Raw genomic sequence first — 26689 nt, 5'->3', positions numbered from 1 at the left:
GCTCGCCTCCCATTAACTCTAATGAGAACCAGACATGCAAATCTTCTCAGAGAGCTCCCACCGAGTTTCGTGCATAAATCCTGCAAGAAACAGTAGGTTAATAGCCCCATGGGTATAAAACAATTGAATGCTTATTAACCTCTGGAGATTTTCATGAAAATAACTCTAATGAGTACGGTGTTTTTTTGGTAGAATCATGGTGACATAGCTATGTTGAATTCCCCCATGCTGTTATGTAGGAGGTGGTGCTTACAACTGGAAAACCACACAGCAGAGGATTTAGTCACAACTGGTCATTGACTAAATTATGTCTTACATTGGCTGCTGAACGTCACTCAGATTGTTCAGTAATCTGATGCACTTGGTGCTTTTTCCTCAGAATCAAGTACATATAGATCTATTCATATATATTTATCAAAAAAAAATATTACTCATGCATAAGTCTTATTTGATACTTGTGAATAATCACTGAGACTGGCTATGTGTCACTGCAGTGTCCTTCTTCAAATGATGCATCTTAATATTTGGAAAGTAATGTCCACATCCTCCATGGTGTGAAGTCAAAGATTACCAGGAGTCTGTGCCATTTCTTTAGCCACTACCTATTAACACCAGAAACTCTTTGATGGGCTCCTCATTGAGACTCCACTCTCTCTGTAGGCCACGGAGTGCATTCCTTAAGCTGTTGATGATTACACCTTAAATAGCAAGAGTGCTTCACTCTTCTATGCCACCTTCAGCTTCAAAAGATGAATTGAGGTACTAGCTGGTAATTTTGTAGTCTCCATCACTTTTTGGAAGTAGGAAACTGCTTTTATACTCAATTTAGGGAAAATAAATTCTCAGGGGTTAATAATTTTGTACAGTACTGTTCAGGATGCTTAGTCATGGAGCCTTGTAGGCACTGGGTGAGTTGATCTACCCATCTCTCTGCCTGTGTTCATGGTTTTATTTTGATCTGTTTGGTATTTAACTATGCAGGGGTTTTGCCTGTCACAAGGGACCAGCTCACCAGTGAGTCTTGCATTTTCCTGGTCAGACTTGGTGCAGCTTGGGCTGCTTAGGAAGTCACTGTTTCACATGAAGTAAGAAGGCCCTAAAATGAAGTGATTACAGCTGAATCCGCAAAGATAAAGCAAAAAATAAAAGCTAATAAGCTGGATTCTGCCTTGGTTTATATTCCTGTGTCTGTGTATTTTGTGACTAAGAGTATCATGTGTATTATCAAGATAGCTAAATGATGACCCCCCTCACTGTAATTTTCACAAAACTAGAATTAGAAGAGAAAACAGCAAAGAGAATTCAGGACATTTAGGCTAAATACCACTTCCATTTTCTAACAGTGAGCAGTGTTGGATCTTTTGCAGAGAAGATTTCTCTCGTATTTAGGAAAATTCTGCAGAAAGGAAAACAGGAAAGTAAAAGAGCAAAGGTGTGAGGTCTCTTTTGCTGGATGGGAACAGTGCTGGCTCTTCACTGCAGCATCTAGTAGCTTCCTAATCTATACTGCTTCTGCAGCTACTAGATTGCTGCTGAGCTCGATAATGGAACATCACAACTGAGAGTAAACATAAATCTGTTGACTTTTTTTTCTGTAAGAGCTTAAGTCAGCCAAGATCTCCACACCACAGCCACTGTCATGGAACAGAAGGTGACAAACTACACAATATCCCCAGGAAATCAGGCTGCAATCTGCTAGGTGCGTGGTGTCACGGTGCACGGGTCTTTCTGGCTTTGGGACACCCTCTCCTTGCTGTCCCTGAGACTGCACACTCTGATCAAAGCTTAGCAGGAGTCAAGCGCCAGGCTGAAAACACTGCTGCCTTTATTTGCAATCAGCTTTAATGCAAAAAAAAACATCGTTTTGACTCATTATCCCCAAAGTTGTTGAGGCTTCTATGCTTTCTAGTGTGCTTGCTGTTAACAGCACCACAATTTACAGCTTTTCTTTGAGTACCTCCACACTCCCATCCACTGTCGGAACATGCTTAATGAAAGTCATTTCTGCAGAAGATAAGAACCACTTTTTCTTTACAGGGGCTTTAAATTGTAATGGTATATTAAACCACAACTATGGATTGGAAGGGAAAAAAAAAACCACAACGACATGATTAGCCATTGAAACACTCAGTAAAACTGTTACATATAATGAGTAAGAAGATGAAGATGTACAAATAAAAGCACAGCATGTTTTCTTTGAGAGTCCTTATTAATGAGAGGGACTGTGGGGCTTCAGTATTAAACAGCCAATGAACAGCAGCCATTTACATCCGAACAAATTGATCCTAGCAAGATTAGCAGAGCTGGGGGACAGATTTCAAGCCTCTCATTACTTTATATGGAGACAGATCTTAGATAGGACTGCCTCCTTCAACAGTGTTGAATATCCCTGAATAGTGTCTGAGAGGAGATTTCTGTGCACATTGGGTTTTCATGGAGGTCATGGGTGCTGAGGGGAAATTGGCACTTTGATCCTGCTGATCTGCAAGAATGGAGCTGAAACATCCATCTTCCATCAATTTTTAAAATAAGCCCAGGAAAAAAAAATTATTTTCTTGGGAGGATCAAGTATGAATGCAATTGTTGGTTGTCACATCACTGGGAAATGTACTGAGATTCTATAAATTGTTGGAAATACTTGAATAGCACATTTAAATTATATTTGGAGATTTTCTTTTCACAACATTGTTATGCATCAGAATCAGGAATTTTGCAACAGCAGAAGCAGGAATAGGTTTTCATGGAAAGCTGCCAATCTCCTGATATGTCTCTAGAAAAAGATGAGTGAAGCAAAAAAAATTAAAAGATGTTTCAGTGGTGCTGGGGTGTTTCTGGGTTTTTTTTAAAAGGTGTATATATATATATAGAATTAAAACTTTAGAAAAGACAGACCAAAATGAGACAATGGCAGTTAAGTTTTCAACTGCAAAACCTTGAAATTTTTATAGCCACCCCACATGCCCCCTTTTTAACTAAGAGCCATAATATTAATATTAGGAGATTCACATAGATGGTTTGTGGGAAGATGAATAGGCCCCTTCTGCAAAAATATATTTATGTTTTCTGGTCTGTGTAGGAGGACCCAGTAATTCTTTCCTATTTAATCAGCATATTTACTTAAAACATTCTGACTGGGTTTGGATTCATAACTAATAGACACTATACCAGTTTCATCAAATCCAAAATGAAATGTACAATTTAGAAAGCCAAATAGAGCAATGAAATAGGTGATTATTTAATAGCAAATGGTGATTTAAGAGCCTCAATTCTGTTCATCTGTTACTGAATTTTATTTGTAACATACAAATCCAAAGTCATTGTTTTCTAAACACGCTTTACATGTAGAAAGTCATTTATTGTGTCATTAATGTGGCTTTGCTGATAGTGTTTCTGTAACTTAAGTGTACAATAATATATGCAGGGCCAGAAAACAGGAAATCTGAAACACCAGATACACTTTGGAAATATTGCACTGCCCCATAGGAGACTGCAGGAGTGCCTTAACTGGCCAGAATAACAGAGAATAAACAAGAAAACCTCATAGTCAAGTTCCTTATGATCTCTATAGAGATATTTTCTTAAACTATGGTTTACAACTGTAATTGCAATACACAATAGAAGTGAAAAATGGACACCCTGGTCTTAGTACCGAATATTCAAGAGGATTTGCATTTTAAAATCAGCTTTGACCCAAAAATTTCAAGGTTCTGTTTTCTACTTTCCCCTTTTACATCCTTGATTTGAGCTATTTGTACTGACTATATCCTATCTCTCTGGTCAGGTTAATAAATTTGACAAACTGAGATAATATTTCAGGGGGATCTTCCTACGGCTCCTTTTTTTTTGTTTTTTTCCCTCGGAAGTCCTCTACACTTTCTGGCTGTAGAAGACACAGGACTACTTTTCTGTCACTTGCCTTTCATTATGAGCCAATATCATAGACATGTGCTAGGGTGTTGTGATCTGAGGCTACTTCGGTCAAAAGAATTTTAACTGTGAGCCAAAGCTATCTGGCCACCTATGTTCTTAATAGCCATACAAGGGGGAAAAGTAGAAAAAAATGAAAGATGAAGAGATGAGACAAAGTCAATATAAGCAAATTTAAAGAATTTAAAGCAGTGGAGCAAAAGAAATAGGGATTTAGGAAACAAACCAAACCCTAAAGTCATTCCAAGATAAAAAAGCTGAGGAAATGTCAGCTCTGCAAGATCATGGGTCATCCCACTGCAAGGAGCTCTGCAGACTGACACTTCCCCACGTGACAAGTGTCTGACCAGCCAAGAGTCTGTCCATGATTGCTTGAGTGATAAATATATTAATGCTCAACATAAGAGCATATTCCTATCAGATCATTACTGGGAGCATTAGCAAAAGCTAGTTATCTGCCATGTGATCATGGTGGACTCTCAAGCATATCATCCTGCTTCCAAATCTCCAAGCCTTGCCCAAAGTGCCCACATAAAAGTCTCCCACAGACATGAGGGTTACCGTGTGACAGAAGGAAGTTATCCCCTCTCCTTAAATGTTTAGTCAACGGTGTTCCATACTCGTGTTTCTCTTTGCAGTCTACCATGAAAACAGAGGCACTGGGAAGACTTAGAAACAATTTAATGGTAAGGTATCTCATTTGAGAGATTTGTTAGCCTATTTATTTTCCCAGAGAGATATTTGGGAATCTCCTTATAAAGAGATAGAGAAATTGGCTCATTAAGAAAGGGAATTTCCAGCATGGGTTCACTACAGTCTGTCAGAAGAATATGAGTACTGTCATAAAAATATGAGAGTGAATTGATGAGGACATCAGGATAGAAGCCAGATTGAAGTAATATAATCTATAATTCAGAAAGTCTTTTGAAAGCATTTCTTATGCAAAGTTAAGCAGAAGAGGTCTAGTTTACGGACTAAAAGTTAGAATAATAATCTGTAGATAAAGCTGTCTGCTGAAGTGAAAGGCATTTGTAAATAGTGGTAAATCTCATTTTTAATGGGCAGATGTGATCTCTACCAAAAGGGACTAGTAGGCCTGGTTGTACTCAACAGTTTTAGTATATTAACTGTCTGAATAGAGGAACAGGTTTATATGCTGCTTCCATGCAAAAGAAACATCATCAATCTTATTCAATTATATAAATACTAACACTTTCCTGTAATTGTCCCATAAAACACAAAATTACCTGCTAAAGGTTAAAAGCGTTAGACAGATTGGCAAGATTCTTCTCCTTGCTTTTCAGACTATACACTATAAGTTTTATCCTTTCAAAGACAGAGACCTGATTGCAGCTGTGGCTGCCTAGCACCTTCAGGATTTGTGCTTCTGAGCTCCCCAAACTTGTCACAGGTTAAGGAACATATGAGGAATAGGGGCTAAGTTTAAATCTTTTAAAATTAAAGCAAACTGTTGAAAGTTTTTTTGGTTTCCAAATTCTTATATGCATAAATGTTTTATCTCTGATAAAACATTAGGTTTTATCAAAGTTAAAGCAACATTAAAGCAACTTTAGGTTGCAACTAAATCTTCCAGGTTCTAAAGGAGATTATTAAAGAGATCCAGAGAATGCGCTGTGTTACAGCACTGATGTCTCAAGAAATGCCGTAGCACAGAGATGTCTCTGTGAGCCTGCTGTTTGCTCACAGTGGTTCTTCTGAGTGGAACTTTAAGAAATTTGTTATGTTTGGGGACCTCTTCTCTATCCATGCAAAATCCATATGCTCTGTGCCACTGGAGTTGGACCACCAGGAGCTCAGGATGCTGCAGTGAGCATGCCTGACAATTTCCATTCTGCTTTGTGTCTCTCTAGAGAGGGAAGATCCGTGGAGGTCACACAACTGGGAATACTTTTGAAGAAGGGAACAATGATATATACAGCTTCACTTTCCTCTTCTCTCACTTCTGCAGCCACTCTTACATTGGTTCAGCTTTGAAGGAAGTTGCAGGGAGGAGAAGAGGTGAGAGAGGAACCATCTGTGTAGGCAACAGGGCCATGGCAACAAGAAAAGATAACCGAAAATTGTAACACTCAGGAAATTCCAGGACAAGTAAAGGTTGTTGGCAAGTCCAAATGGGTGCAGAGAAATTAGTAAAAATACTTGGTTAAATTTATTACTTATTCTGAATCCGCTTGATCAAAAATGTAGAAGTTAATCAGAATTTTTTTTCAGAAGGGTGACAATCCTGGGTAGCATTAGAGCAACAAACAGGATACCAACAAACAGAATAAAAATAATTCTATAAATGGATATAGTGGACATTTTATTGTACTATTTTTGCAGCTTTAGACACTATACAACTGACAGCTTAGATGACCTCTACTCTCAAAAGTTGACAGAAATTGTGTGCAAGGGAAGAGTAGCCAAAATTGAGATGGTTCACTTTGATGTAAACTCGGTGGTCTCAGTAAAGTTTTAAGTGAAGGGTTGCCCATGGCCCAGAAAATCCCAGTCTGTGGGAAAATATTGGACATCACATGAGGGCACCCAAGGCCTTTTTGGAGTTGAAGACTCCAATTATCTCTGATGACAGATGTAAATATTCAAGTTTTTAATAGGAATAGGATGCTCTGTGAGAATGAAAAATGCAATTGGTGAGGAAGGATGGAACAATGAAGGGCACTTGTCCAGGTAATCAAGGACATAGTTCTGCCAGCTGAGCCACTGGAAGTAAAGTGACAACACAATCTTCAACTAATTTAAAGTCTGATTCCATTGTGGAACAATTAATTTCTCAGTTCACAAACAAAAGGTTGACACTCAGATCCCAGAAGAGAAGGGAGCATGATTTAATCTTGCCTTGCAAAATTCTTCTCACTAGTTCAACCAAGGGAGTTTGTTTCTTGGCAGACATGCATCTATCATTAGTTTTTAATTATCAGTATAAATGGCAAACAAGCATAGTGCTTGGGATAGACCATTTCCCTGTGGGATGTGCATGGCAGCTTTAATCTCAACAATTATTACATATTGGTGCACAGCTCTGAGTTTGTGGAGTGGATTTCCAAAGCATGAATCCTGAGGATGTAGGATGCAAAGATACTTGGGTGATATTGAGCACTGGCCTAACTGAACATGGACCAGCACCCTGCAAGAGGGGAGTGATGGGAAGACAGCATAGAACAGAAAACCATCATCCTTATAAATGGGCATGGTGAGAGGACAGGGCAAACCAGGGAGAGCAATAAGGTGGCCTGTTGAGCCATCTATTCCCAGGTGTTAGGAATGTGGTTAATAAAACAGGAAGAATTTGAAATCACAGTACGTGGATGAAACTGCCACTACTAGAGGAACATGACAGCCCAGTCTGTAGGATGGGCAGGTTAGTACTGAGCATGACCAGAAATGACAGGCAAGGAAAACAGGGAGAAAGGGCTTCAAAACATATGTGGAGATGGTAACTCTAAGGTCACAAGGGAGACAGGAGTCAGAGTGGTGAGAAGTTATGAAGGAGGAAAGAAAGGGAGGAGTATTTCCCAGCAGCAGCCTATTGCAGATTTCTAGCTGGAAGCAGAGAATTGATTCAGCCATTTTTGGGAACAGAATAAAACACAAAAACCAGTGCATTGATAAGAACAAGTAACCATTAGTTAGCACATCATATTTTTCTAGGATGGTGCTGTAAAGCAAGAACAATCCATAGCTTTGCTGGGATTCATGGTTATATACGCATACTTGTATCCCCAAGTAGTCAATTCTCTGCCAAACAGAGGATCATTTAGTGTCACCCACCTCTGCAAAAGCCATCTGCAGTTCATCAAACAGATTCTGCACTTGAGGATGCCCTAGTTCCCAAATCACCTAACAGGGGAGTGCACAGCTGTGCTTCACACAGTGGGGCAGCAGCAACCCTGGTGCTTCTGCCCTGCACTAAGTGAAGGGTAGAAGCTTTTGGGAACACATCTCCCTGCTGCAGGACTGAGCATACACACAATTGCCAAAAAGAACGTGTATACCAAATTAGCTTAACCATAAGGTCAAAATGGCTTTTGGGATCCACTGAAGCTCAAAGTTAAATGGAAACAAATCATTGTGGGGAAATATAGTACTAGGAGAAATAGCTATTTATTTCTCCCTGCACTCATACTGTGGAGGACTAGCTGAAAAGTCTGAGTATTTGTTAAGTATTGCAAAAGGCAACTGTTAAGTAAAGGATGGTATGAAATGAGGAAATAAGGATCAATGGACTTAGACAAAAATAAATTCAAAAACTGTTGGGAAGATTTTTGTTAGGAATATAATCCAAAGGATAAAGGTGTATTGTTGAGAGCTGGCAGTACTTAGAGACACTTTATTAAAGACACAGTGATGAAGTATCCCAATACAGATGAAAGATAAGGAGCACTGTAAGAGAATATTACAGCTGTATCAGAGGATCATTACACGTTGGAATATCAAAAAGGCACTACAAAAAAAGCAGAGACAAGATATGTAGCTGCATTTGACTATAAAGGAACACCCCAAGCATGAAAATATACAATTAAAAATAAAAACAAAAGAGTACTGCACAAGAGAAAACTAGCAAAAGACAGAATGAAATAAGCACAGCATGTGAGAAGCATGAGGAGGCAAAGGAGAATACAAACCCCATGCCTAATGGGAAAGGAAGCAACCAACAGCTGCTGTGAAGAAGACTGGGCTGATATTGTCTTTTATTCCATCTTCAGGTAAAAGGTGAAGAATATTTAGATGAATTAGATATACTTACATGAGTGATGTATGATGAAATCCATCGATATTTAAAGAACAGTCTTAAAGCAGTCAGCATCAAAAAGTCATGAAGGATGGAGAGATCCTGAGGGACTGAATAAGGAAAATGAAACTTAGGAGAACCTAAGAAAACTATAAAATAATCAGAATACCTTTTTTTAGAAGAATTCTGAAACAAATGGCTGAATACTTGTTTCAAAATCTGAATTTTGTAAAGCAAAGAGAAACACTACAGTGGAGTGGTCCAAAACAAATTTTGTGAAACCTTTACTTTTCCTGTTTTTTAGTTTGTTTTATTTTACTTTAGCAGAATGTCTGTCCAAACAGCTTAGGAAAAAACTGTGACATATGAATCCCGTTGTCAGTAGGATTTCTGACACTGTGCTGTATGCCACTACAATGAACATGTGAAGAATGCATGATCCTAGTGTGGATGGGTGATACTGAGAAAAAACCCAACCACAACAGAACCCAACCCTCACAAGAACTGTTCTCTAAACATTGTAAACGTGGGGCAGACTAGGTGTGACCTTTTTTAGGGTGATCCTTGCAAATAATACCCAAAATTTGGCCCTATGCATTATTCTCATAGAATAAAGAACAATATTTATGGAAAGCATCAGACTAAAGGGACGGCAGAATTGGAATGCAAAGTGGTCTTTGTGCAGTGGATAAATATCTGAAATCATCAAGACACCTTAGAGACAAGAGGAGAGCACTTCATTTAGGAAAGAAGAACTTAATGTTTGAATAAAAGCTGTGAATAACTGACTATGCTGCTAATAAGGAGCTTCAGTGTTATGGACCACAAAGCAAATATGTGATGCTGTTGCAAAAAATCAATCAATCAATCAATCAATCAGTCAATTTATACATTTCATATTGACACATTTGAGATATATAAAACACAGAGGGATATTTGTGATGCTGATGAGCATTTCAGTGCATAAATGACTCTCTATATTAAAAGATTGGAACAATGTGGTTTAGCTTCCACTGGAGAAGAGCTGAGGGACACCTAAGGGGAACACCTGGAAGGTGAGTGACCGGTTATCAGAAGAGGATGCAAAATGGTCTTTACTGAATGTTTCTGATAAATCAACAAGACAAACCTCTTGTGAGAGAAGGTCATGGCATAACAGGGTCCTGACTCTCTGTGGAAGTATGGAGAAGACTATTTTCAGGGGCCTTCAAGTCTTCTGCATCTGTGATTCTAGACTCACATGAGAACAGGGCACTCACCAGAATTTCTTTAAAAGAGAAGATGACCAAATTTAGGCTCCTTTAAAAAAAAAATATTTTAAAAGTACTTTTTGTAGGCCTTGGATAAAGAGTCATCTGAGCAATAGTTTGGGAATTTTATCTTTCAGCAGGTCAGGATTTCAACCAAAGGCATCTTTGCTGCTTTTGTCTGTTTGAACTCAGGAGTTAGTAACCCAGAATTGTGTGCAGAATGAAGGAAGGAATGGGCCCACAAAATTCTGTGTTTGACTGTTTCTGGAGAAGTAATAATATCTTCTGTGAGAAGGGGATGGTCCAGATGAGCAGAAGCAGAGCAATATAGATGCCCTTGTGAAAAGGACATTGTAACATTCAACAAGTCTCAGGAAGAGCTTGCTCAGAAATGCAGTGTTTCTTCTCACTGGCACACACCTATAGGCTTAGTTTTCTGCCACACATCTTTATTAATCTAGCCAATAAAAATTGATTCTCATTATCTTTTCCTCAGCTTAAAACTGGGTCTGTTTGGAGGTGATGGTCTTTAACATCTTTCATTTTTGGACCTCTGTGGTTCCAGCTCTTGGTAGAAATGCCAAAGTATGATGGGAAGATACATTATCATTAGTATTTCATCTTGCTGAAGGATGTTTTCCATTGTTGTTATTATCATATAAATTAGAACTTCAATGCCATGCAAGATTAATAATGCCATAAAAAAATAATTATAGTACTCTTTAAAAATATTGATTTAAAAGAACAATAAAATCTGATTTTTGTCTGCTGCTTCAAAGTATCATTTGTTTTTTTCTAAATATCAAGCAGCAGACAGCTAAAAACCCTCATATAATGAATGAAGCAAAAGACACAAAGACACTGTCACAAAACTTTGCATCATAGAGAGCAGTATCAGAGAAGAATATTGATTTATTGGTCAGTAGACTTTGGTGGGGTTTTTGTTTGTTGGTTTTTTATTTTAAACACTTGGAAAAGCACCTAATTTCAACAAGTTTCTAGAATGACAGCGTAAACAAGGGTTTTTGTGAAAGGTTTATGCTTATATAAGACCATGACCTAGGCAGTACATGCAGCTTTAGGACATCCTGTACCACATCAGAAATGTTTTTTGGCTACAACCCTGATCTGTCAAGAAATGAGGTTGCCTACTCACTTTTCTCTAAAAAAATTGCTCTAGTAGGTTGATTTTCCACCAACAAGCTCTATGACAGCAGATCAAGTGTCACCTGTTGTCCTCACCTGCTTAACTTTATTCAAATTAGGCATCGTCTGTCCTTCCACAGGCAGCATAAAGCTGGCATAAAGCTTAAAGCCCACATAAGCTCTTGCTAATTTGGCAGCAATGTGACAGAAATTCAACACTGAATCTGGATCAAAAATTGTACTGCTGAGCGATCCATTCATTCACACACCTAGCATTAACAGTCAAAGACACATGGCTTAAGAAGAAGGCCAGCAGTGTGTGAACTAGATAAAGTCAAAGGGCAAAGAGATGTACTCAGTTTCACCACATCCAAAAGGTGGTGGTACTGGAAAACAGGATGGGATGTTATGGGATCATGTTATGGGATCATGTTATGGGATCATGCAGAAGCTGATGGTACATGTTGTCAGTCAGCAACATCATATAAGGATGTCTCCTTGTGTAGAGCACTACAGAAACCAGCACTGGTTTGGACAGAGAAAGTGGTGTTGCCCAAGAAACCACCTGAGAATTTCCACAGAGGGTTGAATACAGTTTGGCAAACAATTCCCACAAACTCTTAGCTCCACGCAGGCACCACTGGAGATCCAAGGTAAAGACCTTTCCTTTCAAATAAAAACAGGCTTCTCTTGGGCAAAACAACTGGAAAAGTGATGGATTATGCAGCAATTTGTCTCCTGAATTCAGGGGTGCTGAGACAAGTGATAAAAAGAATCTTGCTGTGGTCATTTTGCAAATCCTGAGAGCTTCGCTCACCTGCACATATCACACAGAGTTGCTCTTAGCTACAAATGGCCTTCCAAAGTCCTGATGAGTACATTAAGACAGATTTAGATGTATTCCTCTTTACCATAGGACCTGAGCACTGGTATCTAACATTTCACATATCACAGAACTCCTGTGGACATAGCTAGCACCTGAGGCAGAGATGGGTAGAAGTTGCATGTTCAGACTTCAGAAACTACATAGCTCTTCAGGCTGGTATTTTTTGAAGTCCTAGACCTATAATTTCAATGCCACAGTCAGCCAAAAAAATTTTATTTATTCAACTAGAGGTTCAGGTTAGAAGACACAGTGTCAAATCTTCCCTCCAGCTACTTCTCTGAGACTCGTGCTACTTTAAAAGTTGTCCAAGTTTTTACAAGTTGACACATTCAAAACTAAGATACTGAAGACACAACATAGCTAATTATGAGCTGGTTGAGCTGTTTGAAGCTCTAGATCAGAACCTGGAAAACATCAAGGAAGATTACATCTCAGAGATTTCTAAAGGTAGGTGTGTTCCTTTTTTGCAGACTGGGACTTCAGAGATGCATAAAATGGAGGCTGAAGGGATTAATGCCGAAATGTTTTACATTTCAGCTTCAAACTAGTGTGTTGTTGATTCCAACACTATGCATTCTGTGATTCTGTGATCACTGAACTAAGAATCATAGAATGATTTGTGTTGGAAATGACTTTTAAAGATTACCTAGTTAAAGAAGTCAGATTGAACCTAATATTTCCAAGTATTTACTTGAAGACTCTTGAAGAGACGAAGTAAAAGGCAGTAACATGCTGATGTAGGAACTCTCAGACTGACCAGTTAAAAGTGTGTGCTAAATCAAGTAGAGCTGAATTCTGAAGATGTCTCACATGAACTTTAGTTAAGCACTGAGCTTTAGGAAACCAGCCTTTGTTGGGCCTTGTGTTGCCATGAACAAATAGCTTTCTTTCTTAAAGACAGTGCCACACTTTTCTGATGAACCTCATTAGAGGTAACAGCCTTAGCATCAGCTGCATTGGCCTGCCCATGAGATCAGTGTGATGCTGTTCAGAAATGTTACTTCAAGGCTCTCCAAAGCTGGAGAACCTCACTTGAGACAATCTTGCATGCAGGATACCAAGCTCTGCCTCACTGCAGGGTAATGCCCATTTGATCTGAGAGCACTAACAGTTTTCTCCTTGTGTTCAGCAGTATGCACACACTCTTTGCAGTATAAATATGCCACCATGGGCTGGATAAATTACACAGTGCCAGAAAAGAATATTAAGCTTCCTTAGTTCCAAGGTTTGCCACTCTCTCTGCTGCACTGCAGTCCACGCAGGGGGAATGGATAGGATTCAAACACAAACCTTCATACATCTCCTTGGAGCCATGTGGGAGAACTTGGAGACGAACATTGGAGCATGGCACGATCACAAGGGCAAGAGAAGTCACAGCAAGGTAAGGTCCTTTCAGCACCCCCATTCCTCCCTTGTTGCAGTACCCAGACCCCAGCAGCAACTAAAGTCTGAACACGGCAGTGCAAATGGAACAGGTTTCTACAGAGGAAATAGGAAAGTAAAGCAACACCCTGACAATTCATAAACACGGTGCTCATGTATTTTACTGAACTGAAATCATTTTTATAGGCAGAGATGGTTATTCCTTGACACTAGTTCATATGTAAAGCTCTCAGCTTTTGTTCCTTCTGATTTACTGTGCATGCATGACCTTCTCTCTAAACTTGACAGTTAATATTCTGTTTGTTTATTTTCTTGAATAAAAGGGAAGGACCAAGCCCAAGGCTGAAAAGTCAGTATAAGAGAGTCAAATTTATTCAGAGACCATGCACAAGGATGTAGCAGATAAAAACAATGCTTTAGGGTAAGGGCATATAAAACACAGCAGAGAGGAAAGGTTTTTAGTTGCTTTTTTATACTCAGTCAGTTTTCCTGCTAGAACCCAGCTAGTCACTGTCCCAGTCTTGCTCAGATGTCGTTCACATATATGCAATCACTGGCAAACCCAACCCTAAGAGTTTCCATGAAAATATAGACAGATGCTTCAGCATTTACCAACTTGCTAACCCACTGGCAAAATAAGCCCAGAACCGTGTAATATACCTTATGGATTTTCAGGCGCCTTTACCTTAATTTCTTAAGATTTTGGCAAACAGGATGACACAGGAGCAACGCTGTCCTGCCCTGTTTGGGGTGGAAAAACGAGGTGAGGTTGTGCTGCTGTGAAAGGCAGCAGAGTTTCCTTGGAACCGCTGCAGCTCTCCCGTCAGAGCAGCACTAGGTGGCACTGGTGGTATTCACACACGTTTTCATCCCCCTTTCCATCTCCAAAAGGAACCCATTGGTACCTTTGGAATTTCAGCATGCAAGAATGCAGTGGAAAAATACTCAAGTATTTCTCTCAGTGGTTTGTGAGCCAAAGATTTTTAAAAAACACACCTTTTTCATATTAATTGAGGCTGAAGAAGGACTGAAAGACACTCTCAGCACCGGGTCTTCAGCTTTCTTAATCTCACTTACATGGTGTTTAAAGACTACAAGCTAACTGATAGAAATACTGTGTTGCACATAATGGTGAGTTTATAATAATTGATTCTGCTGCTGTATTACATGTGCAATATGTGTAAGAAGTGCCAAAGAGCTGGATTCTGTGATGGCAAGCTATCAGTGCTGATTGGTGGCATCAATACCTTAAAGTGTAGTTAGACTTATTCAAAAGTGCTAACACTACATTGGGGTTAGCAGCATCACAAATTATCCTTCTCTAAACTGACCTTAGAAATTCCCTAAAGGTTGTTTGTCAGTATGTTTATTGGTTTACAAATTTAAGGAAACAAACACAGACTGAAGTAGCAATAAGGGGAAAAGGAAATGTATTTTATTTCTTGGAGATCATGCTTTAAAGCAAATAGAAACACAGCTTAAAAACTGTACAAGAGAAATCCTTTAAGTGTGACCAAGGAAATCAAAACACCAGCAAGGAACTGCCATGAAGTTAGCAAGATTTTTAATGGAGGTCAGAACTCAACCACTTTGGTTTTATATTAATTTCTTGCTCTGAGTTCTGGGGGAAAAACCCAAAGGGCAAACAAGGGTAATTTGAAAAAAGAAGAGTTTACTTATCTAAATAACATAAAGTAATTGAACCTTTTTCCTTACAAATGTAGTAAAAGTTCTTTCCAGTCAAAGCACTTGCACAGCAGTACTGGTTTCATCCTGTGAAACCTTTCCTGGCAATGGCAATTTGAGCACAGGGTTTATCTCTGCATGACTTACAACTACCTATCCCTGTGGTGTTTTGCTTCTACCTTGTAGAAACCACAGAGCTGCAGCACAGTCCCTGCTCCTGCTGCTGAGAGCCTGGTTATTGCAATTCCTGAGCTCATTTTTGAAGGATGTGCAGGTAGAAGAGGTGCAGGGATGGAAAACAACTTGAAGCACCTTTTGTAAATCCCTACTGGAATACTCAATTTCCTCTAACATGAAAGCTGAATGAAAGGGACAATTTAATGACACACCTAAAGGCCCACCTGTGCCCTCTCCTGATGTGATCAGGCTGGAAGGTTCCCTGGAAGGTTCCCTGGCTCTCTAAGCATGCAGGTGTGCAGTTGAACTTCTTATCCAACCTTTAAGTCGTATTTTATGCTTTTGCACATTTCTGAAAAATCCCAAACCACCCAGTACTTAGTGAGTTCAGACACTCTCTTCTTCATTTAGAGAAAATAACAAAAAAAAAAACCTGAGTCAGAGACTCTAATCTTCCAAAATCTATTCTGAGTCAAAAAAACCCAAAAAAACCCAAACCAGAAAATTAACACAAAACATGGATTTATACTTACTTCCCTACTATATCTGCAAACCAGGATTCTTCATGTGAAAGATCATCTTAATATCATGTTTTTCCAAGTTCCCTGTCTGCCAGCACTCGGTAACTCTGAAAGTATAGCTAGCCAGTTTGAAAATTTTACTCTGTACTTTCTAGGTTCACTATCACCGCTTTTCAAGTCTTTTCCCTTGCCTGTCTTTAAGTTTCTGTCTTCTGCTTTACAGGAGAGTGTACAGAAAATGGAACCAGACTTTTATTGGAGGCATGTAGTGAAAAGAACATGCTGGGACATGTGAAGCTCTAGTTTTTCACAATCAGGGAGTTCAAAGACTTGAACAGGTGTCTAGAGAAGTTTGAGAAGCTCAAAATTTGGTGATACTTAAGGTTCAGTTGCTCAAGGTATTGAACAAAGATCCTGTTCTAGCTGAGCCCAGTTTGAGTTGGCTGCTGGATTAAATGACCTCCAGAGGTTTTTAAGAGTCAAAAATTTTCCATGATTCTAAATTTGTGTCACACTTATATAAACTATTAAACTGTTAATATAAACTATTTCATATGCTGTAGAAATATTTTAAATTTATGATTCTTTTGTATCTGTGCATAGACACATTTTTCTGCCTCATTTTGTTGTACTTAACTAAGGATTATTTAGGAGATCAGTAAAAATTGGCTGACTTGATCTATTCTCTTCCTACTTTTTTCAGTAATAGCTAAAAAAATTATATCCATTTTATATAAGGGTATGCTCAGTTATAGAACCAGAACTGATCAATACTTGAAGAGAAACCTGCTGGGAAACTGCCTCAGGGCTAGATGCAGCATTTATGCCTTTCCTTCATCAAGAAACCTGCAGGGCCAGAGACCAGTTCTTGATACTGGAGGAGAGGCACCAAGAATAGTGCCTATGTTGATCTTATTACCAGAGAACACCTCAAAGCTTCTTGAGTGCAAATGATTTAATATTGGTGCCCTGGCCAAAATTAAACACAGTTGTTATTGCCAGTACTTCCCATCCTACCCTTTCCTTCTGTTGGGTTTCAGCTAGCCAGAGCCTTCTTCCCCACCGTGGAAAGACCTTAGATTTTCTCTTTAGACCTTGTGTCTGGGGGGGAAATAAATCCAACCCTATCCAAACAATAAAACCAACCAGGAAATCCCTCTCCATGGTTCTTTTACAGGTGGCAGCCCTGTGCATGTTCTGATAGAGGCAAGGGATCTGAAGGAGTGTGAACTCCTCTGCACCTCAGCTGTTACCCATTCCCGCCTCACCTTCTCCTGTCCCTTGCTTCTTTGGCTCTTGGGCAAGCACTGCAGCACACATCCTGAGCAATGCCCTGAAGCAACTCAGGGGAGTTGTGCTGGCCCTAAATCTACTTATGGCAACCTAGAAGGCCTGAAAAGGCCTGAGAACAACAGTGCTTCAGCCTTTTAATAAAAAGCAGGTAAAGCATTATAAAGATGCACTACAATGCAGCTGAGAAGCTTTGTTCTTCAGAAAAGTTATGCAAAAATCCATCTCCCTTTAGCCCTGCTTTTCCAAACACTTCTTTGTCCAGCACTGTGATTTCTTTTGCTTCATCTTACATAACATGACAGAAGTGGAGATGACAGCCCAGCCCTAGAACCCAAAATTAGTTTCCTGAAGAACATTTCTCCACTGACTTATTATGATTATAGATCATGGAAATTCACTGATTACTGCAAATGAGGAAAATACAGTAAGCTCCCACCGAAGGGATACAGTAGCTATAAACAGACCAGCACAAGCAAATAAATGCACCCTGAAATAAGCGTTTTGGAAGCAACAGAGCAAGGAAGATATGAGAGGGACTAATCATTCACAGACAACAAACTATTTTATTTGGTCCATAATGAGGCATTTGAGGGTGTTTTAAAGTTTCAGATTGTCACCGAGTGAACTATTCTCCTATTAATCTGTTAGAGAATTGGTAAACAGCCACAAAAGGAGCAGCACATGCCTACGGCATTAGAGGGAAAATTGCCTACAGATTAAAGTAAAACTATTTTCCAAAGGCTGGAAGAACACCCGAGAATACTACCTGTGCAGATAACACTATCTCTGCAAAGGAGAAAATGCTCAACAATTATCTACAACACCAAGAATGGCCACATTTTTCTGAGTGCCTCTATAAAAGCAGCCAGGGACCAGGTTTATGAGGTACAAAGCAGCCAGGTAGAGAATTATCAATAGAAGAAAAAACCCCAAAATGTTAATTTTGCCTGAGGAATGTCTGGGAAAAGGAAAGAAGTGAAAGCTTTCTGCATTTTATGCAGGAATTTTTTTTTTCTTTTTAATTTTGAACCTCAGCCCTTGTACCTACCCTTCTCCATATCCAGGCACTTTTAGGGGTGTGCCTCTTCAGAGAGGAGGTAGATTGTCTGCTGTTATGTGGGTCAGTATGTCACACTACATCAGACAGGCTGGATTATCCTCAAGGCATTTTAATGAGTCTGTATTTTGTTCTCTTATCCTTGCACCACGTTGCAGAAGGTCTCTGCCATCAAAAAAGCTGGGGGGTGGGGAGGTGCAGGAAAGGGTTCTCCTGAAAAACACAAACACTTTAAAAATATTGTCTCTGTCACAGCAAGACTCACACAAGTGTTACAGACACACTGCATAGGGACTGCTCAAGGCCCAAGTAATGAAACTGGATTGTTGAAAGGAAACCCTTTCTGGGTTACATTACACTTGGGAGAGGGGAAATAGCAGGTCATTTTTCCACAAAAAATAATTGATGTCTGTGGACTTTGAGCAACCATCACTAAGGCACTGTTTACCCAAAGTATATTTTGGTTCATACCTTGTGCCTGAAGTATTTCAAAACAAGAGAGAATAAATTTTTGATGTTAGAGTTAGAGTTTTTGATGTTAGAGTTAATACAGATTATATTTTAACATTGGAACAAACAGCAGACAGAGAGATGGCAATGACCTGATGTGCAGTTTAAAAGTCTCTGGATAGAAACACAGATTTAAATAAATAACCCAGTTTTCCTTTAAGTGATTGAAGAAAGAATGCAGGTAGATCCCCATGACTTACAGGTCAGTATATCTCCATCTGCACAGGAAGGAAGTATACAAAGATGTATGGGAACTGTAAATAGGGTGGGTGGAAAAGTCTATATCCATACTGGCTGCTGAAACTGCTAATGCAGAAAAAAAATAATGGCAATGTGAAGGAGTAGAAAAATACCAAACAGTGGATACAGGCATACTCAAAAGAGCCAGAGAGAATGCTGAAGAAATGCCTTTAAGTGAGTTGTCAGGCCCTACTTTTACTTTAAGATATATTAGTCATGGCAGGCAAGTCAAATGCATTCAGGACCTTATCTATAAGTGATAAGAATGAGTAGAAAAAGAGTTTCCATCTGCATCTGTTGGCATGAAAAGTCTTAAATGCTTTGATATATAAGAGAATTATAGATAACACAGATCACAAAGTTTTAGTGACATTTTTTTAAAAAAAGAATAAGTAGACACATGTTTTTAATAAATGTAAACTACTTTTTTCAGGTGCTGTTCAATGGTTTAGACTAGAAACCACGCTTGGAAAACATGTGATGATACCCAGTATTTTGTCTTCAGCTTTCACATAGAGTCAAGATTCAGCAAAGAAAGTAGTCTGATAATGTGTCAGGAAATATCTGAAGAGACATCCAAAGTTAGAATATATTTCTTTGCTGAATACTTTCAGCATACTTTTGTACTCTTTCTGGTACAAAGAAAGGCAACTGAAACAATGGAGGAGTCAGAGAATCTGCTTTATGAGGGAAGACAGAAAAGACAGAAACTTCTCAATCTGAATTAAAAATTAAAAATGACAATGGGGGAATAAGATTAAAGCTGATTAAATAATTCAGGAGGTGGATCCTGCAATACTAGGAATAGGGAACACTCAGGCAATAGAAACTACCACAGGTGAAAATGCTATCTTGTGTGGCAGGGAATGCTTGCTGAGGGAGCAGGTTCAGAGAAGGCTTAGACAAATAATAGACCAGAGATCCAGAAACAGATGGATAAAAGGGCCTGGGCAGGGATGCATCCTCTAACACACAGAACAGTCCTGAAGGCTGGAGCAGTACCAAGACCAGGGACTGACTGCACACAGTGCCCATTCTCCTGACCTTCCCCAAAATTACCACAGTATTGCCTCTGTTGGAGGTAGAGTCCAGGGTGTTAAACTGGTTCTTCTAATGATAGATAAATACAATTAGGGAAACAACCAACACCCTTTATGTTTCCATCTCTTTTTCTTTTATTCTTTCCTCTGTTGTTTGTATCAGTTCTTATATTAAAGAGTCATCACTATAAGACTCCTGATGACTTCTAATCATGATTATTAAATAATATTCTTTGGAGTTATGAATACATATCAGATTCACCTCTTCTTGTTCCCATTCTCCCCTGTGTGTATCCCATTCTTCAAAACCACATCCTCTTACATGGCAAGAGAAGTGGCATGAAGGGATGCTAAACCTGAATAACTTCTCATTATTTTTTTTTTCTTCTTTACCCAGAGACTTCCACTTCCAGAGAGACATTAGAGAGCAACTTTTCTCAGTCCTGAAGTGCAGCCAGCTCAAAGGCAGGCTGCTGCAAGTGTTTAATAGTTCCCAACAGCACTAATCAGTAGATAAGGACAGGAGGTTAAGAAGGATACTATGTCAGAATAAAATGAAGAAACCCATTTCAAAGATCTTGTATTTCTTCCAAGTAGTCATGGAGAAGACAAAAAAGACAGACATGTATAAAATGCAAGGACTGGAGAAGGCAATCAGAAAGGGTACTGAATGTGTGTGATAGGCTTACAGAGGGGAAAGATGAATGAACAGTTTGCCAGCCAACTTCTGCTGAAAACAGGGAAACTTGGGGCTCTGGAGCCCTTTAACCTGTGCTACATGTGGAAACAGTTTGGTTTAAGGAAGATTTTCTTCATAATTTAACAATTAATCCTTGATGAGACCCTGGCAAAGCAGATGGAGCTGTGGTATAGAAAAAGTTGTTCTGCAGTAAGAGCAACAATCCATGAAACTATTACACATTTCCCAACCCACCCTATGTTACTTTTTAGCAAGACTGCTTTTCTGTGAAATTCTCTTTCTTATCTTGTGATTCTTTCTCTCTTTATTCTTTCTTTTTTTTTCTTTTCTCCAGGAAACTAATTTTTTCAGTAAGACAAAATGTGAATAAGAGTTTCAAACACCTTCAGTTCTCAAGGCAAAGAATTACAGAGCGTGTGTTCCTGGGAAAATCAGAAAAAAAAAAAAAAAAGACAGATTGTGGATTCTGTGGAAAAGAAATCAGTACAAACTGGTGTTTAAAAGGCACAAATGCTTATTTCCTTAATGCAGACATATGCTATAAATAGAAGTCACTAAGATATCAATCTCTCTTCTGGCTGAAGCCAGATGTATCTATAATGTGAAAAAGGAGGTTCCCTGCTCCTTATCTTTCTTCTTTAGCTGTTATGGCCATCTGCACATCTTACTTGCCAATGGGAACTGAAGCCAGTAGAACTTCACATCTTGCTGCTTTGAAGATGTCAGCAAAGCAATTCAGGGGGATTTCAATTAAAAAATAATTGAAAAAAAATCATATTTGGATACTACAAGTCATAAATGCAAAGGTTTTTATTTTGTTGGAAGGACTGCTATTTGATAGTGCCATAGTGTCTATTGTTAGCTTTCTGTGAGAAATTCCAGAGGACTACACTTACATCAAAGAACGTGTCAGGACAGTTAGACATTGTGCTCAGCATCACTGTCATGAAATCCAACAGCTGTTAGTTGTATTTACTTTCTTTGATCAGGATGTAAAAAGAATTGTTAATGCCTAATAGATGGAAAAATTATTCATGGAGCAAGTTCATGTTACATGAGCCATGGTAGAGTTTAGGATTCCTGAAACATTTTCTATGTGTACTTTGCTGGTTTGCTGACAGAATGCTCAAATAAAATAGAAACATTTAATGGATTTCAGAAGAAATAAAAACATACTGTCGTCTAATCATTAATCAAAGAGAGTTCCTAATGAGTCCAGTGTATAAGGCAAGCTGTCCCAAAATTTATACTAAGCAAATTAACTCCTGAAACTGCACAACACAGCAAGCTCTGAGGATGGGTCTAATCTTCTTGGCATGTTGCCGTGCTAACCCAGCTGTGATGCTCCTGCATCCAACCAGCAATCCCTGCCCTGCTTCACTCTGCGTACAGATACCAGCTTGCTCGGGCTCAGCTCAAGATCCCTTCATCATGCTCCATTACACAGCTGGAAAGATGCCTCCCATCTCTCCCATATAATATGAAGTTATGCTGTGCCACTGGCTTTGTCAGAAGCTGAGAAGAGAGCCAGCTTCTCCATCATTTCCAGGCCTTTTAGAGTCCTGATAACCAGTCCAGTGGGAGTTTCAACAACCTTGGCAGCTTGTAGACCAGTGTGGATGAGTTGCTACTGAACAGGTATCTCCTGTTTAAATCTCTGAAGGGCCAGGGAGCAGCATACAAGATTTGTACCTGGTGTCTCTTTAGTAAGAGAGACATACACACCTCTGTATCTGCCTGTAACCTCTCCAGGGGTTACAAGGAAGTCAGACGAATATAGATGGATACATGCGAGCTCAAGTGTCACTTAGGTCTGATCTGTTCTCCTTGTCAGAGAGACACAAGTTAGATAATAAGCTGCACAGACTGCACTGGCAGCTGGTCACCTCCCAGGTTTTCCCATCAATCCACAGACACATCAGAGCACTCAAACACGTGAAGAGCAATTTCCTCCATTAAGAAATGTGCAATGAATTGATTTGTTTTCATGCTGGTACAATCCCTAGCACCCAGCTTAAGGTTAGTATGCATAGCTTCCTTAAAGATCTTTATTCATACCTTCTCCCTCTTCTCTGTCCTTTACACATTCCTGTTTCTGTCTGGCCCAATGCAAGGCATGAACACAGGCACTGTGCAAGGTGAAGCAAGGGGCAGAGTAGGGCAGGGACAATCAGAGCTGAACCTCCTGCCACAGCAAGCTATGAGTCCTGCAGATGGAACCTGTCAGACTCTGAAACTCAGTCACAACAGAAATACTTTCTTTAAAGAAAAGGCATGAAAAATATTTTACACTTTCAGTTAATACCAGGTCACATTAAATTCATGGGAGGTTGCTGCTTCGAATCTGTATTTCTCTTGACTTCTACTTTCTGATCCCCCAGCTTGATTTAATCAGCCTTCAGATTCACCATTCAGATGACAGAAATGCTCAGTCAGGTCTGCACCAGAGGCAGAAGATTCCAGGGGGTTATGTAATACGAATTATATTATGCAATAATATCATTGTATAATGTCATTGTTATTCAATGCATTTAGAGAAGTTTGGAAGACTGACAGCCTTTAGACTTCTACTTGCTATTGAACAGAAAACAGTATCAAAAATGTAATTTTAATTGCAACTTTCCTTCTCTTGCAATTCTAAGCAAAGACAAAACTTCAGAAATGCAAGGTTTATTACTACGTTTCCTCATTAAGATTAGAAAACATGATTCCTATCAGTTAACTGATATAATCCATAAATATTAATGGGAATTCACTTTTAGTATTATTCAGCTACTCTATCTGTTTAGCCCTTGCTAAAATAATTTCTGTTCTTGGTCATCCAGAAAGTTTTCACCACTGGCATACAGGCATTTGCATAGCTTTTGGGATTTAGGGTTTGTGTTTGTCCTGAGGCTTTGGACATTTTCTCTGGTTTCTATTAGTGACTGCTGAAATTATGTAGAAATTATGAGTAATTTCTTTGTGAAGTAACGATTTTATACTCCCTTTAAAAATCTCCTTGCTTGTGATGCTTATACTTGTTTGGGCTGACAGACTATTAAAGAAGAAGAGATACTGATCTTAGAAGAAATTTTTTCCTGTTAACTGTGCACTTCATTTTACCTTTTCCTCTCCAGCAGCAACTGCGCCCCAAAACAGTAGTTTGTCACTTTAATGTGGTTCATATGTGAATTGTTCTTTGGGGAGAAAGCAAAGCAAGGGGAAAGATAGAGAAGAATTAATCCCAGATAAATCACACTCATTTTGAAGGAGTTTGACATATGAGCCACAAAGATTTCTGTCTGAGGGCTCAGTTCCTCGTGTCAGAGCGAGCTGCAAGCTTGCTGTGCGGGCTGCACCATGAGGCTCCCAGAGCAAGCACGGGAGGGCTGAAGGTGTTTGCCATAAATACCTTTCCTGCTCCAGTGGGAGTCACACAAAACTTCTGCAGACAGCTTATGCTGCACCCAGGGAAACCAAGAACAGACATCAAAGGAAACAACACCAAATTCCTCTTACGCTATTTCTTTCCTCTCTAGGAATGATATTTATGAAGGGATTATTACTTTCCTCCTGTATCTCCTCTGCATACTCTATGGTCTGCATGACACTCTCCAGTCAAGGACTTGCTTTGTTTCTTGAGCAGGCTTTTGCTTAGTGACTTCTGCAATTCTTTTCAGTTTAGTTGAGATAGTACCTGCTATTCTAAAAGATCAATTAAAACACAATTTTGAAAAAAAATTCTCAGCATCCTAGAATGAGGTTTGTTAGACTGTGGAATAGTCTCCTGGGGATATTGTGGAAATGACTTTGCTTACAGCTTATAGAACCACTGAAACAAAACACTTGAATTTATAAAGTGTTTATATTTTCATAATTTGAAAAAGAGAAATTGAAGGCTTTTTTCCATGCACTAAATTGGGATTTAGCAGACATGGTAGGTCAGTGCAGGCATTTTTGGTTCTTTTTTTTTCTCCTCTCACAACTATAACTACGTGTAAAAAAGCAAGGAAAAAATTTATTTATTAAAAAATAAAAAGGTTAATCAAAAATCAAACAACAAAACTCCACAGAAAATCTCTTATTTTGGGGAAAAAATTTTTCCATGGTTTAACTGAAACTACCGTTCACTACATTTCTGCAACATGTTCACAGTCCCCATATACTACTTTAGTTATGGATTAAGCCTTGTTTGCTTTAAGGAAGCATCTTCTTTGTAGTGGATATTCTCCAGACTTTAAGTAACAAAACTTGCTTCACATTTCTGCAATTTCCCAAAATTCTGTTAAAGCATACATTCTTTTTCTGAGCAGGTAAGCATTAACCCCTTGTCTGACTTAGTTATTACCTGTCACTGTTTCCCCATCCACACTACATTGGATTTAAGTTTGCACTACCAAAATCCATCCTGCAAATTAATGCAACCCCCATGGAACATGCCATAACACCTGTCCATCCAAATCTACTCAGAGAATGCTATGTCTTTCTATTCTTATTGTGAATCACAATGAAACAAGAATTATGGAATATACCTGTAAACTCAAATAGTCCTGCAAATGTGAAGGAAGTGACTTTAATGATACTACTGTGTAATTAATGTTAGATGTCCATGGTACTTCAGAAAAAAGTCAGGCTTTAAGAGTGTCTTTCATTTGCCTAAGTAAAATGTGATAAATCATACATTCATAATTTGAAGGTAAAGCCAGAGTAAAATTCTATTTAAATGCAAGTGGACATTTATGGAAGTTATTGCATTCTTCTACCTCTCATCTATACTGTTATATAAGAGAGAAAAATCAAAGCCAGTCTTGGGAGGGCCAAGTTCTTCCCTGACATTTTTTTCCATTGTAAATACACTGCAGTCCACTGAACACAATGTGGGATTGCCACAGCTGCAGTGTCTGGCACTTTTCTGTGAAAAAATGGAAGTGTTAGATGAAGAAGAACATTGATCCAAGCATATACAGGACTTGTGTCTGTAACACAGTGAACTAACCCAAGATTATTCAAATACAGATGACAATGGCTAGCTGCATAAAGATATTTATATCTGATTTTACAGCTGATTTCAGATTGTTCTTGTCTTTCTTCTTGGGTGGAAGGGTGTCAGGGCCTCTGGTAAATAAAATAAATAAATATGAGAGAGAGCAGATATTTAAGTGCATAGCTCTGGGCCTGTAAATATGATGGGAATGGAACAGCTGGGATAGCCAGATTTGTTCTTTTAAGAGTTGGCTGAAAAGGAGATCTCTGTGCTCTTCCCATTGATTCAATGTCAAGAACACATCATTGCATTTATTTATTTCTGGGATAATCAGGGACTGTCATGAATATCTGTATATTCTTGAGATGAATTTAAGGAGGCCTGGATCAGTCCCAACAACTCCAAAGTCATCTTTTAATTACTGATCCCCTGTACATGTGGAACTGACAAACCTGCAAAGGAGGTAGGTCAAATTCCCTATTCCCCATCTAAGGATAATTTTAAGGGTTTTAATCACTTTTTTTAAGCCTGAGCTTCACATTCGGTTTGCTTTCAAGCTCCCTGCTGTATCTGATCTTCCTGTGAGCTTTTGATTTTTATTTTCATTTGGTTTCAACAGATGTTATTTACTGCTATTTCACTCTGCTTTAGAGAGGATTTATCATTGAGATGTATTTTCATTTTAGTGCACAAATACATTAAATCCAGGCATGAAGCCTGACCAAAACAGCTGGAAAATGACACTGAAATTAAGGCTATAGTGCTGCTTCTCTAATCTGCTGAGCAGTTTATATAAATGCAGTTTAAATAAAATGAGTCTGCAAACAGAAAAGCTTAAAGGATATTAAATCCTGGCTTTATAAATGATGGTCAAGCTAGCAGGAACCACCCCATAGTGTGTAATCTTTCTCTTTCATGTAACAAGGTTACCTCACAAGCTTTTTTGGAGTAAACTTAATTAAAGCCAATGGAGAGAAAATGCAAAAGGAGAATGGTAATATATTTTACTTCAGAAATCAAGTATATTTATATATCTATTTATCTGTGGGCTAGAGGTATGTCTCCCTAATCTTAGTGGGAGAAAGTTTAATTTCTTTTTTTTTTTCCCTAGGATATTTACACACACACACACACAATCATAGTGATCAGAGAGA

General features: G+C 38.9%; 1 long non-coding RNA gene across 1 annotated transcript in view; it reads right to left on the bottom strand.

The window, feature by feature from the left end:
- The window catches only part of LOC147654379 (uncharacterized), a 69383-nt gene that overhangs the window by 26571 nt on the left and 16123 nt on the right, over nt 1-26689 (bottom strand). Inside the window, exon 3 of the long non-coding RNA XR_015285076.1 lies at nt 8696-8790. This is a non-coding gene — a long non-coding RNA (uncharacterized LOC147654379). The remainder of the gene's footprint in view (nt 1-8695; nt 8791-26689) is intronic.

Source organism: Cyanistes caeruleus, chromosome 3 (assembly GCF_971803275.1).
Source record: "Cyanistes caeruleus chromosome 3, bCyaCae1.hap1.1, whole genome shotgun sequence".
Taxonomy (NCBI): domain Eukaryota; kingdom Metazoa; phylum Chordata; class Aves; order Passeriformes; family Paridae; genus Cyanistes; species Cyanistes caeruleus.
Note: the sequence above shows the minus strand (reverse complement) of the source record. Positions and strands in the feature narration are given on the sequence as shown.